The sequence below is a fragment of the Salmo salar genome, chromosome ssa01 (assembly GCF_905237065.1).
Source record: "Salmo salar chromosome ssa01, Ssal_v3.1, whole genome shotgun sequence".
Classification (NCBI taxonomy): domain Eukaryota; kingdom Metazoa; phylum Chordata; class Actinopteri; order Salmoniformes; family Salmonidae; genus Salmo; species Salmo salar.
In genome coordinates this window covers 30,023,278-30,039,936 of record NC_059442.1, presented here as the reverse complement: position 1 = coordinate 30,039,936, position 16,659 = coordinate 30,023,278, and the positions used below count along the sequence as shown (strand labels likewise).

The following is a 16,659-nucleotide window of genomic DNA, read 5'->3' as shown; positions in this document are numbered from 1 at the left end:
TGCTCATCCAGGACTGGGTCACAGACCTGTACTTCACCTGTCTGGCCTGATGGGGGCGGTACAGGCTGCCTGACAGGACATCAAAGGCATGGAAACCCACCACAAACTAGCCACTTGATACGGGAACCCACATTTCAAGGCAGTGAGATGCCTGGCAGGTACTGAGTATCCATCTATCTATCCCCTGGAGAGCAGGGAGAATACTGTGGGCTGGAGGCGGGGGGAAATTAGCAGTGTCCTCGTTAACCAAATGGGTCCGTAAACAATGGAAGGGCATATGCTCTTCAAAGAATGGCTGTTAGCGCCAGACAGACCCACAAACACACACACGGGAGTATTGATTGTCATATGTAGCATATTGTAAATAGAACACCGGTACACTGTGGAAGAAAAGCCTTTTCCCAGGTGGGTTCCAAAACACTGGTATCAGTTTACACAGCACCTCGAGCATTAGGGAGAAGCAAGAGCATTTCAATTAGTGAAAGAGGGAGGGAGAGAGAAAGAAAAACACAAAGAGACAGAAAGGGGGGGTGGATTCATCCATCATACTGGAGAGGTACCTACTACAAGTCCCCACAGCGCAGCCCCTGATGACGGGAGTTTGTTTTCTTTCCCTAGCTCTTAAGAGGGGAAAATGAGCCAGCTAATCCCACTGTACATCACAGAGCCCTGGGCCCTGGGGGGGACACAGGACTCCACTGTGCCAATATGGTGTGTGTGTGTGTGTGTGTGTGTGTGTGTGTGTGTATATATATATATAGCTAGGGTGAGAGTCGCCCCATTCGGTTGACATCAAAGCCTACACACCTGACTGACAGTCCCAGTCCTGCCTACACCCCTGACTGACTGACAGTCCCCAGTCCTGCCTACACCCCTGACTGACTGACAGTCCCCAGTCCTGCCTACACCCCTGACTGACTGACAGTCCCAGTCCTGCCTACACCCCTGACTGACTGACAGTCCCAGTCCTGCCTACACCCCTGACTGACTGACTGACTGACAGTCTCAGTCCTGCCTACACCCCTGACTGACTGACTGACTGACAGTCTCAGTCCTGCCTACACCCCTGACAGACAGTCTCAGTCCTGCCTACACCCCTGACTGACTGACTGACTGACAGTCTCAGTCCTGCCTACACCCCTGACAGACAGTCGCAGTCCTGCCTTACACACCTCTGCACATATTGGGTTAATGTATAAATAGTTAGGAGATCTCTCTTTTGGGAGTTGACCCTGCAGCCTCCAGCCACCGCCACAAATAAACAAAGGGGGAGTAGGCAGGCAAATACCCACCCCTGGTTATCCCTGGCCTGCCCTGGTGGTGTCTCCTTCACTGGGGCTTGGCTGGCCTGTTCGTGTGCCTGTGTGGGAACACCACCCACCCACATGGGGAAGGGGCTGCCAAGGGGCCCTCATAAGAAAAACTAAAACAGCCGTCTCTTTCAGAGAGCCAGTGAAAGACTGGCGCGGCCATGGCGACCCATCTCTATCTGCTGTTTTTATGTTCAGACAAACCCATGAAGCTAAAGAGCTTTCTACTGTCAGAGACGTCTCCTCCTCCAATCCACTGGCCTAATGACTCACACTCAAGAATCAATCAATATTTGCACAGATCACATTAAGAGACAATAGCTCTGGTTCATACAGAGCTATACCGTTCTGCTCCTGTTTCCTACAACAGAGAACATTATGACTGCAGGTCAGGATAAGGACTGGATACTGTACTATACAACATTCACACAACCGCCTGGTATTAGACCAGCTACCCCTGTAACGGAGAGAAAAACCACCCATACACTACCCCCTATTTCCTGGCTTCCCCACAAGAGTAGTACAGTGTCTGGCCATGCAAGAGTAGCTATACTATACTAGTAGCTATACAAGAACATCAGAGATGAGAGCTGATCATATGCTGAGAGTGATGCTGGGGAAAACACAGTTCATCCTGTGGGTTTGCAAGTCAAATAACCCTGCTTTAAAGATCTGGCTCCCACATTCTCACATAGTTCCTGCAATATCTTTTGGCTATGCAAATGTCAAATCTGTGAGCTACAGCTGTCGTTGATGCTCTCTGCTCTGAGAGGGTGTGGACAGAGCATCCAGAGAGGCAGTACCTTGCAATGGTAGGCTTCATCCAGCTAGCTGCTAGCACAACTAGGTCACTGCACGAATCTGACAGCCTGAGCTTTTGTTACACAGAATGATCCCATAGCATACATCTCTATGATTAATTACTGTTATGTTGAACATTGCAAAATCGCCTCAAAATCTAGAAAAGGTTGAGACGGATTATGTAATTGTAGTAAAACCAGATCAAAGGCTTGGGTTCATCTGAGGTCATACTATACAGCGCCTTTCTTACCTTCATCCAGCCCCATAACTCAACCATCAAAGCTACATATTGTGTGCTTGTGTGTGCGAGCACACCGTATTTGAGAGGCCTTCACTGTGAGGTTTCCATCACTCGGCTCCCTCTGTCCCAGGACAGCCCTCCAGGTCCCTGTGAAGACCTCCACCCCTTCATCCCCTGCCCTCCCAGGACCCGGCCCATCAAATTGACTTGATGCCAGCTGGGATCAGAGAGCCGGGGCCTTATGGAAAAACCATTTTAAGGCCATTTTGCGTAGAAAGAGCAAACAGTCCATCTGGAGTGGTCTTCCTCAGTTCAGCACACGCCTGCTGCTCTCCACACACAGAGAGTGGGAGACGCACGGGAGCCACAGTGACTGAGATTTACTGTCTCCTACTACAGAGGGAGGGAAGGAGTGAGTTGGACATGACTTAAACCTTGTTTAATGTAGGGGAGAGGTTGGGAAGCCAGAGGTGAGAGGTCATAGTGGGTAGTGAGCCAGGTTTAGTTGACCTTGGAACTCCTACATCCTGCAGAACAGGGCCAGAGAGAGAGATGGAGTCAGACCTGGAGTCAGGCCAGCCTGGGACTGAGATCTAGGAGGGACGCCTGCCAGAAAGTTATGATTGTCACAGCTCCTCAGCCAACACTGCCTCTCACACACACACATACTTTACTTATGTACACACACACACACACACACACACACACACACACACACACACACACACACACACACACACACACACACACACACACACACCTAGACAGCTAGGTGGAGAACACAGGCAGGAGTACACCACCCAAAGACCCATCACTCCCTTCCTCCCAGCCAGGCCAGGCCTCAAGTCAGTACACCTTCAACACACAGTGTGTGTGTATTATGAAACAGACAAGCTCTCTATGACCAGGGAAAGACTACAAAAGCCACTGTGGTAGCTTGACAACAAAGCTCCTTTCTCTCTATATGTCCCAATCAATCCCCTCCATCCATCCCTCCCTCCCTCAGAGAGAGCTTGAACCCTTCAGCCAGACTCCAGTGAGTCTGACGAGCCTGCATGGCTGAGGAGCAATACTTCCTGGTCTGCAGCTCAGGGTCCCCTGGAGAGGAGCTCCAGACTAAACACCCCACCCACCCTCCCCGTTCCATCGCTCAGCTGCTCCCCTTCACTCCGAGCAAGCGACGAGAGATGACCGCCTCATAACCAACAACCAACCGCCCCCGACAGAAACCTCACTTTTTCCACCAATTAAGGAGAGCAGGGAGGGGAGGGGAGGAGAAGAGGATGAGGGGGTAAAACTTCAAAATATTATCCACATTGGCATTTAGCGTAGCACATTGAGCAACCGCTGTCACAGTGATGGACTAATTTCAGGGTGACCTGCGCCAATACAAACAACTGCTCTTTCTAGCTTTCATTGTCAGCACTTGAGGTTTTAGTCGAAGTTTTGAGTATGGCGCTGCCAATATGTCTCCTTCTCCCTCTTTCCTCACACAGGATTAGTCCTTGTCCAAGATTTACTCCCCCCTCCCTTCTCTCCGGAGCGGCAGAGAACTTGGGTCTTTCATCGCCTACACAGTCAGAGCTTAGGAAGTGCACCAGAAAACACACACACACACACACACAGTAGACATGTGTAAGCACACAAAATGTACTCCATCTATTCCTCAAAGACTTACAACCGCATGTGCGCATGCTCACACACACGCAGCCGCACAGAGAAAAAAGGTTCTGACATCAAAGACAAGGACACATAAACAAGCTCCCTCTTTCCATTTCTCAAAGATACACACACTCAAGACCAAAACAAACCTTCTCTAACACACAAAATGGACATAACTTCCAAAACAGTAACACATGTTCATATACCATCATTCAGGTTATTTTATCTACAGGCAGCAGAAGCACAGATACTAAAATATAGTGTCCCTCTGCAGTTTGTGGTTGCTGTGCGTTCCAAGTTGCAGGTCCCAGCCATGTCACTAGGAGTGAACCAGGTCTGAGGTGAGGTAGCGTTCCAGAAGGGGACAGTATTGACCCAGCCACACCGGTCCTGAACACACATGGACAGGTCACACTCAGTACTCAGACTACAGTAAGCTACCTGGTCAAACTACACCTTCAGGGGTCAAGGTGACAGCGGAGGAAAAGGCCTCATCCTCTGGCCTATGAGAATTCACATTGTAATATGTTACGGTAATGCACAGCAACAGGTATTTTCAGCGCATATTGTGTTAATGCATGGACATGTGTATGTGCCAATCAATGAGACAGAATGAGTGACACTTCCTTTTCATAAAATGTCTTCACACTATAGGGGGCCTCCTCCGTTCTGTGGTTTCTCGCACACACACACAGACAGACGCATTCAGACATGCACGTACACACATCAGGGGAAGTATGTTTCTGAGATTGTACGTGTGTGGGGTGGGGGGAGAAGCTGAATGGACACTTTCAAAGGCCCCCATTGCCTGAACATGCAGCCTTTTCTCTTTCCCCCAGTATTGAAGCAGCTGTCTTTAATAAGAGCACAGCCCATATTTATTCAGGTACAGCAGAGAGAGGGAAAGACAGCGAGAGAGAGAGGCGTGGCCCTTCTTTTTCCTGGCAGCCGCACAGCGCTCCTGCGGTTTTTTGGGGGGCAAAGGGACAAGGCGAAAGAGACGGAGAGAGAGGGAAACACACACACACAGAGTGAGTGGGGGGAGGGAGGCCCTAGCATAAAAAGCAAGGCTCCGCTCGCATCCTGTGCAGAGCCGGGCCCCAGAGGCCCCAGGGCCACGGGGGGGGGCTATGCGCTCAACTCTCCCGTCCCTCCAGACTCCCCTGTCCAAGACAAATCACCAGTGGTGCTGCTGTCACCATGGGCCCTGACCAAGACAAACAGCCCTGTTTAAAATAAGACCAAGACCCTAGCCCCTCTGACAGCCCCTCCTTCCCTAACCATAACCCCTTCACTCTCTCACACACACACACACACACACACACACACACACACACACACACACACACACACACACACACACACACACCATAGGTCAGAAGACAGACTCTGGCCCATCCCTGCACCGGAGAACTCCCTTTCAACCTCTCCAACCTCTCCATAACCTCCCTCTATTCTCCACATGCCGTTCAACTCTCACCACATCACAGCACTTCTGTTGTGGCCAAAAATGCAGAGTGGGACATGTGAATGTGTATGACACTGTGCACATTTTTGGTGTGTGCCTGAGACTGTGTGTGTGTGTGTGTGTGTGTGTGTGTGTGTGTGTGTGTGTGTGTGTGTGTGTGCGCGCGTGCGTGCCACCACCGCGTGTGCATAAACTCTGAACTTAGCTGAATCCCAAAACTGCCAACAATGCAGAAGTGTCAGCAGAATTCCAGCTCCTGCTAACAGAGCATACTGCATCATGGGAGTTGCTGTTTATTTGTCAGACTGGGCTACAGTAGTCGGTCGCTGCCTGCGCCAGAGGGACTGGTGTTCATCATTGAGGAGACTAATTTATCTCAGGTGGCAGAGCACTTCCCCTCCAGCCCTAGTCCTGCAGGACCCCTGAACTGCTGACACCAGACCCCCTGTCCCCCCCCTCCTCTTCCCCCTTCCGTCCCCCTCTCATCAGTCAGCTCCAGCATGCGGCAAAACATTTTGAGATGTGTTTCATCTGCATATTGATCAGCCTAGCCAAAAGAAGCAAAACCTCAGCATTACACTGCATAATACATAACGTACAACATAATGTAAAAGTACAACCAGTTATTCTACTAAACTCTCCTGCAATCCATTAAGGAGGAAGGCTTTACCTCAATTAGGCGGTTCAGGAGTTCATTATGGAAATCAAAAGGGCATTTTTTATTACATATTAAAAAAACTAAACTCAATGGAAACTCATTATCCCTCACAAGGGTTCGAAAATCTTCCTTGCAAATTGCAATATGATCAACTGGAAGCCACAGAAAATAAAATATCTGCTGAATGACAGTTACTATGAGGTGGAAATGACAAAGGCTCATCTCTTTTCACCAATGAGAACGCCCTTATTTGTCTGCATATACCCCTCTTATCCAATTGGAGCTCTCCTGGCCGGTGGGAGGGCCTTAGTGCCAGCCTGTCTCCGTGCAGACAGGCGGTTGGGCTGGGTGCGGTCTGATGGATGGGCTGTGTTGTGAGGAGTGGGCCGATGGCGTCGAGGAGCGATTGGCCCAGGGGCCCGGCTTTGGGGAAGGCACTTCCTGTGTGTGCTGAAGGACAATGAGGTCCAGGCAAGGCAGGGCTGGGTACAGGGGAACGCTGGCTGTTTGCCCCTTAGAACAAAACCCTCCCCCCACCGCTCCTCTCACAGCTAATCAAGGGGGAGTCCAGAGAAAAGACCCAGACTTCCAGGCGAGCCTGTACCCTCTGTTCCCCTCTCATACCCCCCTGTCCCCAACAAGTATACTGTGCCACCCAGACTGTCTGTACAATCATTTTAATTTTATGATGTCCACTACTGTGCTGTGCCTATGGACGTATCATATCACTGGGCATCTCTAGATCCTTCTCTCTGGATATAGTCTCCCACAGTGGATGTAGTGTATCACAGTGCCATCCATTTTATCACCAAAGCCCCATATACTACCCACCACTGCAACCTGAATGCTCTCGTTGGCTGGCCCTCACTACATATCCGTCTCCAAACCCACTGGCTCCAGGTCATCTATAAGTCTTTGCTAGGTAAAGCCCCGCCTTTTCTCAGCTCACTGGTCACCATAGCAACACCCACCCATAGCACACGCTCCAGCAGGTATATCTCACTGGTCATCCCCAAAGCCAACACTTCCTTTTGCCTGCTTTTCCTTCCAGTTCTCTGCTGCCAATGACTGGAACGAATTGCAAAAATCTCTGAAGCTGGAGTCTTATATCTCCCTCTCTAACTTTAAGCATCAGCTGTCAGAACAGCTTACCGATCACTGTACCTGTACACAGCCAATCTGTAAATAGCCCATCCAACTACCTCATCCCCATATTATTACTTACCCTCTTGCACCCCGGTATCTCTACTTGCACATCATCTGCATATCTTTCACTCCAGTGTTAATGCTAAATTGTAATTATTTTCGCCTCTAGGGCCTATTTATTGCCTACCTCCCTACTCTTCTACATTTACACACACTGTACATAGATTTTTCTATTTTTCTTTTCTTTTGTGTTATTGACTGTACATTTGTTTATGTGTAACTCTGTGTTGTTGTTTCTGTCGCACTGCTTTGCTTTATCTTGGCCAGGTCACAGTTGTAAATGAGAACTTGTTCTCAACTGGTCTACCTGTTTAAATAAAGGTGAAATAAATAAAACTAAAAATCCTGCTGTACCCTTTAGGTGTGTAAGTGTGTTCTTACCCCAGAAGTCCCAGCTGCTCCAGCTCAGGCACGGGGGTTCAGTAGGTGTGGCTGTTGATGGGCTGGTAGCGGTACAGAACCTCTTCTATACAGGCCACCAGCTGCAACGACACAGTCTGACCCTGCAGCACAGGAAAGAGGACACATTACAGTCAAAAACATTTTTGGGTGTGAACATCACCAAACAACCTGTGGTCATTGATAGAGTATGTCAGTTGAGTTGTGTTTGACAATTACATGTCTCGGTTCCATTGAGAGATGTTTATTTTGGAAGACGCATATTCAGGCCAGTAATTCAGAGGTAAGAAGGAATGTTATATCAACCCATATTGGCAAGTCCAATACTGCTCCCAAAGTGGACATCTTATGCAGACAGCAAGAGCTAAGCAGCAAACAAAGCTATTCTCCTGAATACTGTAAGTAGCCTACCTTTAGTAATAGCCTCTGATGGCCATTAGGATGGGGACAGGGCCGGTTTACCAACCGGGCACATGCCCTGGGGACCTGACCTCCTCTGGGGGGGGGGGCCTTGGAGGTCACGGTCCCCCAGATAGCATCTGAACACATCATTTGAGGAGTGGCCCCTGGAAGTCGTGGCCCCCCCAGATAGCATATGAACACGTCATGTGTAGAATTGGAGGAAATTTGCTTTAAAACTGCAAAATTTTCTCAGCCTCATGGCAAAATGTGTAGAATAGCATGAGATTAGCTATGAAACTGCATGGCCTGGAGGTAGGTGGCCCGGGGCCCCAGATTTGGTCATGGATGGCAAAACCCTGAACCAAAGTTACTAATATAAATACCCAGAATCCATCCTGTGGAGGACAAGGTAGGTAATTATGCATAATACAGAACAAAGACCACCAATAAAGACCCGGGGATTCATGTATTAGATTAACTTTACAGGAGGGCGGCAAAGCTATAAAATATAAAAGATGCGTATTTGACACAAAGATCAACTGTACTAGTTGTTCAGGCTCTGATCTTGTTGCACCTTGATTACTGTCCTGTAAAATAGTCAGGTGCATCAAAGAAAGACCCAGCAAAGCTGCAGCTGGCTCAAAACAAAGCAGCACGCCTTGTCCTTAACTGCACACATGGAACTAACAACATGCATGAAAGTCTCTCGGTTGAGGAGAAATTGACTTCTTCTCTTCTTGTCTTTTTAAGAAACATTTGTGTGTTAAAATGCCTAACCACTTGTACAATCTATTTGCTTACACTTTAAAAACAGACATACATACCCCACCACACATGCCGCTACGGGTTTCTTCACCTTACCCAAACCAAAACCAGATTTAGTGCGTTTCTCAGATAATGTAAAGACCTCCGTCATTGTGGAATGCTCTGCCACTAAAGTTGAAAAAATAACATGAATCACAGTGCCTCTCCTCTTTCTAAATATCTAATTTAACTGTATATAAGATTGTATATATGAATCATGTGGAAATAGTATTTTGTTGTCTCTTGGTGTCTTTTCAATTTATGTTTATTGATTTAAAAAAGTGAATTACATTTTTGAAATGAAATTTTCTGTACTTTGTCATGCATTTCTACATTTTATGTAGACCCCAGGAATAGTAGCTGCTGCATGGGCAGTGGCTAATGGGGATCCTAATAAACCAAACCGGTGTGTGTGTGTGTGTGTCTCTCCAATCAACGGGAGCTTTAAGTGGATTCATCCAGAAACACCAGTGTGGCACAGTGGGTGGCCAACCAAATGACCTAAACGACATCACTGCCGTTTGGTAAACTCGCAGGCACGCCAAACGACCCACATTAATCTGTAGCTATCCTCTAATGAGAAAATATGCTGTGCCAACCAGTTAACGTCACCTGCAATTTCTCTTCCAATCAAGTGAAAAGCTTGACCTGAGCAGGCAGCTGAATAGATCTGATATCTACATATTCTCTTCCAATCCATAAAGGTTGAAAGGGGTTTCAAATGTCTGCCTTGCCTCACAGTCGAAAGACTGACTTCAGTTTCTCACGCCCTTGACCGTGGTCACTGAGCGAGAAATGTGATCCTTCTTCAGGACATTTGCAGCACTGTTCGATCTGGACCGGTGCCATTAGCCGCCATAAAGGGATTTTCCACACAGCCGGGTGGCCTTGTTCTCTACTGAGTCGTAGTCTGGTTTTAAAGCATTTAGACTGGAAGGAAAGTAATGACAGTCTGGATGACAATGAAACAAACAGAGAATTAAAGGAACAGAGATCATGTCTAAACAAAAACAGACTCGGGGGGTAGACAGATGAGAAAGAGAGCGAGAGACACAGAACATTACAGTGAGAGTGGAGCTGATGAAAATCAACTGAACTAGTAACGTGTGTCCTCTGGCATCAGACTGCTGCTCTAACGCATGCTGCTGGCCGGGCAAACACAGACAATGAAATAGAATGACCAAAGCTGGGTCTAAAACAACCAACACACAGTCCAGTGTGAAAACAGCTCAAAACTATTTTTCAGTGGTATTGGGTTATCTAACATAGCACTATATTCTGTGATAATAAAATCAATACATTTCTCAGTGGAAATGCAAACAAACAAAACTTCTCACAAATAGTCACATATTTCCTACACAAAAACACTCTCCCTCACATGCGCACACATTTCTCTGCTGCTGCCACTCAACCTTTAACCCTGTGATGCCAGTGACCTGGGCGGCCTCTCCCCTCCCATTCATCCCTACAACACTGCTGCCCCACCACAAGCTAATCAAACCCAGACCAGCCACTCTCCCCATCCATCTTCTTTCAGCACTATATTACTCACCCAGACAGACTAAGAGTGTGTGTGTGTGAGAGCGAGGTAGAAAGCGAGAGAGAGGCAGAGAGAGAGGCAGAGAGAGAGACAGAGAGAGAGGCACACACACACACACACACACACACACACACACACACACACACGGTGAAAGGGCAGTAAATCCCTTTCTTTTTTTACAGAGACAGACAGACCAGAGCCAACCCGTACACATACTGTACATCTCTGACCTTTACACCACACACACTGAGCTCCCCTGTTAAATTGTGTGTCTGCATCATACCAACGATGTGAATCTGATTATTGGTTGCCATCTGGGCCAAAAGCAACTCCACAGTATGACTAATGATTCAGATGCAGTCCCCTGTGAGACAGGACCAGGAAGTTGAATTATCCCCACAGAGGAGCCCGAGCAAGACAGGAGTAGGTCAAGCTGAAACTCAATTTATTCAAGCATACCAACCCCCTATGCAGACACCCAAAGCTACACCCTAGCACATCCCATCCAGCCCGTCTAATGTAGTTTAGAGCAGTGGTTCCAAAATTGTGGGGCGCGGGGGTCCCCATATTTGGGGACCCTATTAGATTTGTTTTATTCAATTCACTGGCATGAGAACGGTAGCCCCTGTCTGCAAAAGCAGCGTGTCTGCAGAAAGCTGAGTATGTTGGCTATTGATTGGTGCCTTAAAATCTTTGGTGTGACTTACTACCATAAATGGGCATACACATTTTTAAGGGAAGGCCGAGCCGATGACCTCATTTCAAGATGGCTGCTACCAAATCAAAATATATTTTATATTTGAGATTCTTCAAAGTAGCCACCCTTTGCCTTGATGACAGCTTTGCACACTCTTGGTAGTCTCTCAACCAGCTTCATGAGGTAGTCACCTGGAATGGAATAGGTGTGTCCAAACTTTTGACAAGTACTGTAAGTATTCAGACCCTTTGCTATGAGACACACAAGGATGATCAATGGAAACAGGATGCACCGAGACAGGATTGTGTTGAGGCACAGATCTGGGGAAGGGTACCAAAACATTTCTGTATCATTGAACGATCCCAACAACACAGTGGCCTCCATCATTCTTAAATGGAAGAAATTTGGAACCACCAAGACTCTTCCTAGAGCTGGCCGCCCGACCAAACTGAGAAATCGGGGGAGTAGGCCAATGGTCAGGGAGGTGACTGAGAACCCGATGGTTACTCTGATAGAGCTCCAGAGTTCCTCTGTGGAGATGGAAGAATCTTCCAGAAGGACAACCATCTCTGCAGCACTCCACCAATCAGGCAGTAATGGTAGAGTGGCCAGACTGAAGCCACTCCTCAGTAAAAGGCACAACAGCACACTTGGAGTTTGCCAAAAGGCACCTTAACCTCTTATGGCTAGGGGGCAGTATTTTCACGGCTGGATAAAAAACGTACCCGATTTAATCTGGTTACTAATCCTACCCAGTAACTAGAATATGCATATACTTATTATATATGGATAGAAAACACCCTAACGTTTCTAAAACTGTTTGAATGGTGTCTGTGAGTATAACAGAACTCAAATGGCAGGTCAAAACCTGAGAGATTCCTTTACAGGAAGTGGCCTGTCTGACCATTTCTGGAACTTCTTTGCCATCTCTATCTTTTACTAAGGATCTCTGCTCTAACGTGACACTTCCTACGTCGTCCATAGGCGCTCAGAGCCCGGGAAAAACCTGAATGTCGTCATCCCAGCCCCAGGCTGAAACACATTATCGCCTTTCTCAAGTGGCCGATCAAGGGACTGTGGGCTTAGGCGCGTGACCTGGCTTCCCCCGTCTTTGTGATTTTTTACTCTGATTGCCGAAAAGGAGATTCCCGGTCGGAATATTATCGCTTTTCTACGAGAAAAATGGCATAAAAATGTATTTTAAACAGCAGTTGACATGCTTCGAAGTACGGTAATGGAATATTTAGAATTTTTTAGTCACGAATTGCGCCATGCGCACGACCCTTCTTTACCATTTCGGATAGTGTCTGGAACGCACGAACAAAACGCCGCTATTCGGATATAACGATGGATTATTTTGGACCAAACCAACATTTGTTATTGAAGTAGCAGTCCTGGGAGTGCATTCTGACGAAGACAACAAAGGTAATGAAACTTTTGTAATAGTAAATCGGAGTTTGATCAGGGCTAAACTTGGTCGGTGTCTAAATGGCTAGCCGTGATGGCTGGGCTATCTACTGAGAATATTGCAAAATGTGCTTTCACCGAAAAGCTATTTTAAAATCGGACATATCGAGTGCATAGAGGAGTTCTGTATCTATAATTCTTAAAATAATTGTTATGTTTTTTGTGAACGTTTATCGTGAGTAATTTAGTAAATTCACCGGATGTTTGCGGGGGTATGCTAGTTCTGAACGTCACATGCTAATGTAAAAGGCTGGTTTTTGATATAAATATGAACTTGATTGAACAAAACATGCATGCATTGTATAACATAATGTCCTAGGGTTGTCATCTGATGAAGATCATCAAAGGTTAGTGCTGCATTTAGCTGTGGTTTTGTTTTTTGTGACATTATATGCTAGCTTGAAAAATGGGTGTCTGATTATTTCTGGCTTGGTACTCTGCTGACATAATCTAATGTTTTGCTTTCGCTGTAAAGCCTTTTTGAAATCGGACAGTGTGGTTAGATAAAGGAGAGTCTTGTCTTTAAAATGCTGTGAAATAGTCATATGTTTGAAAAATTGAAGTTTTTGTATTTTTGAGGAATTTGTAATTCGCGCCACGCCTATCATTGGATATTGGAGCAGGTGTTCCGCTAGCGGAACGTCTAGATGTAAGAGGTTAAGGACTCTCAGACCATGAGAAACAAGATTCTCTGCTCTGATGAAACCAAGATTGAACTCTTTAGCCTGAATGCCAAGTGTCACATCTGGAGGAAACCTGGCACCATCCCTACGGTGAAGCATGGTGGTGGCAGCACTGAGGGGATGTTTTTCAGCGGCAAGGACTGGGAGACTAGTCAGGATCGAGGGAAAGATGAACAGAGCAAAGTACAGATAGATCCTTGATGAAAACCTGCTCCAGAGCGCTCAGGACCTCAGACTGGGGCGAAGGTTCACCTTCCAACAGGACAAAGACCTTAAGCACACAGCCAAGACAACGCAGGAGTGGCTTCGGGACAAGTCTTTGAATGTCCTTGAGTGGCCCAGCCAGAGCCTGGACTTGAAAATCTCTGGAGAGACCTGAAAATAGCTGTGCAGCGACACTCCCCATCCAACCTCACAGAGCTTGAGAGGATCTGCAGAGAAGAACAGGAGAAACTCTCCAAATATAGGTGTGCCAATCTTGTAGCGTCATACCCAAGAAGACTCAAGGCTGTAATCGCTCCCAAAGATGCTTCAACCACGTATTGAGTAAAGTGTCTGAATACTTATGTAAATGTGATATGTTTTTTTACTTTCAATAAACTTGCAAAAAATTCTAAAACTTGTTTTTGTTTTGTCATTATGGGTTATTGATGAGGAATAAACAACAATTTAATACATTCTCGAATAAGGCTGTAACGTCACAAATGTGGAAAAGGTCAAGGAGTCTGAATAGTTGTTTCCTAATGCACTGTAAGCTTCCATTTGTCTGTGTTTGACCTATAGCTACATGGGGGTATCAAATTCATCCTTAGGTTGGTAGGAACACATCTAGCTTATTGCCAATGTTATCTGATTATATCATTTTATGTTGCCATTAAGCCATACATAGTCACCACCGAGTGACTATATCTTTGTGCATCAAAAATATGATGTTGCCTGCATACGCTGTAGGCATCCATTACACAGGGGATTGGCTACTATGGCACCTTGACAGTCTTGTAGCCAATGAGATAAGCTTTCCAGGGATATGCAGTTGACCTGGGTGGGACAAAACAAGGCCTAGAACCTTTTATGCGTAATGCAAACTGTTGCTTCCTGGTTCAGAGACGAGACGCACTGAGAATGCTACATTACATCGTACACAGATTTCATCGTTTTCATTTCATTGGTTTAGCATAAAAGATGGCTTAAAAAAAAAATACAAATACGGGAAAAACTAAGAATACCGAACAGAAAGCTAAAAGGCAGCAGCAGCTATAAATAACTGACATAGAAGTTCTGAATAAAATGCCGGAGTCGGACTCGGATCAGGGGAGCGATTTGGACAACGAGGATTTCGACTCGGCCGACGAAGATTTCTTTCTAGAAGGATTGGATCCACTTTAAGATCTGTAATTAAATTATTTTCATGACTTTATAATAGCTCATTTACTATATGCATTTTGTTTTAAATAAGTTGTCTGCTTTTTGTGCTTTGGATTTAGTTTACATAGAAATTACTTGTTACATAGGCTTGTTTACTTGTTACATGTTATATAATTCCAAAGTAGTTATTGTCTGTTTCATATTAGTTCACTGTTTGCCGTTCTAAGTTTCATCCTTGTAACTTTGGAGAGGCCACTAAACTCTCATGGCCATTAATGATTTGTGGTTCTCACCTCTGCCTTTGTCTCCTAAGTGTTACTGTTGCATTGTGTGAGTCACTGTACAGAAAGTTTAGGCTTGGTGTTTTTACTTTACAGTAATGTCGTTTTGTAAATGTAGTCAACTGTAACTCTGTGTGTCTTACAACAATATATCCCTTTATTTTATTCACCACAGAGCGGAGGATGCAGATTATTTGGATGATGACGTTTGGGAGCCACCCCTCCCCAGCTAGCGCCCCCGCTGGTCAAGGTCTTCACCCTTCACTGCTGTGTCAATCACCCCGTCTGATGGTTCTACATCCCCCACTGCTGTGTCAATCACCCCGTCTGATGGTTCTACATCCCCCACTGCTGTGTCAATCACCCCGTCTGATGGTTCTACATCCACCACTGCTGTGTCAATCACCCCGTCTGATGGTTCTACATCCCCCACTGCTGTGTCAATCACCCCGTCTGATGGTTCTACATCCCCCACTGCTGTGTCAATCACCCCGTCTGGTGGTTCTACATCCCCCACTGCTGTGTCAATCACCCCGTCTGATGGTTCTACATCCCCCACTGCTGTGTCAATCACCCCGTCTGGTGGTTCTACATCCCCCACTGCTGTGTCAATCACCCCGTCTGGTGGTTCTACATCCCCCACTGCTGTGTCAATCACCCCGTCTGATGGTTCTACATCCCCCACTGCTGTGTCAATCACCCCGTCTGATGGTTCTACATCCCCCACTGCTGTGTCAATCACCCCGTCTGATGGTTCTACATCCCCCACTGCTGTGTCAATCACCCCGTCTGGTGGTTCTACATCCCCCACTGCTGTGTCAATCACCCCGTCTGATGGTTCTACATCCCCCACTGCTGTGTCAATCACCCCGTCTGGTGGTTCTACATCCACCACTGCTGTGTCAATCACCCCGTCTGGTGGTTCTACATCCCCCACTGCTGTGTCAATCACCCCGTCTGATGGTTCTACATCCCCCACTGCTGTGTCAATCACCCCGTCTGATGGTTCTACATCCCCCACTGCTGTGTCAATCACCCCGTCTGATGGTTCTACATCCCCCACTGCTGTGTCAATCACCCCGTCTGATGGTTCTACATCCCCCACTGCTGTGTCAATCACCCCGTCTGGTGGTTCTACATCCACCACTGCTGTGTCAATCACCCGGTCTGATGGTTCTACATCCCCCACTGCTGTGTCAATCACCCCGTCTGGTGGTTCTACATCCCCCACTGCTGTGTCAATCACCCCGTCTGGTGGTTCTACATCCACCACTCGACAAAGACCTCACTCCTCTTCAACCACCCCAACTGCAGGCCCTGGCACCACTCCCCTCCCTGCAAGTTCATCTGGAGGTGCGGGGGCAGGGAGGAGATCTAGGCCTCAACAGAGAAGAGGGAGAGGCAGTGGAAGCAGTACAACAGAGGGATATGAAACTGAGGACAGGTGGCATACGGTCCTTGAAGATCAGGAGCCAGAACAATTTAGGTTGACGACCTGAAGGCGACCTGAAGGCCCACAAACGACCTGAAGGCCCACAGTTGGTTAGTGATGAAACATACACCCCCTTACAGCTGTTTCAGCTCTACTTTACCACCTCTGTACTGGGAACACTAATTAGTAATACCAACAAGTATGGGGACAAGAAGCAGCAGGGTGGAAGGAAGATGTCCTGGA

General features: G+C 47.0%; 1 pseudogene; it reads right to left on the bottom strand.

Annotated features, from left to right (window-relative positions):
* The window catches only part of LOC106598880 (CDK-activating kinase assembly factor MAT1-like), a 64,512-nt pseudogene that overhangs the window by 6,889 nt on the left and 40,964 nt on the right, over positions 1 to 16,659 (bottom strand).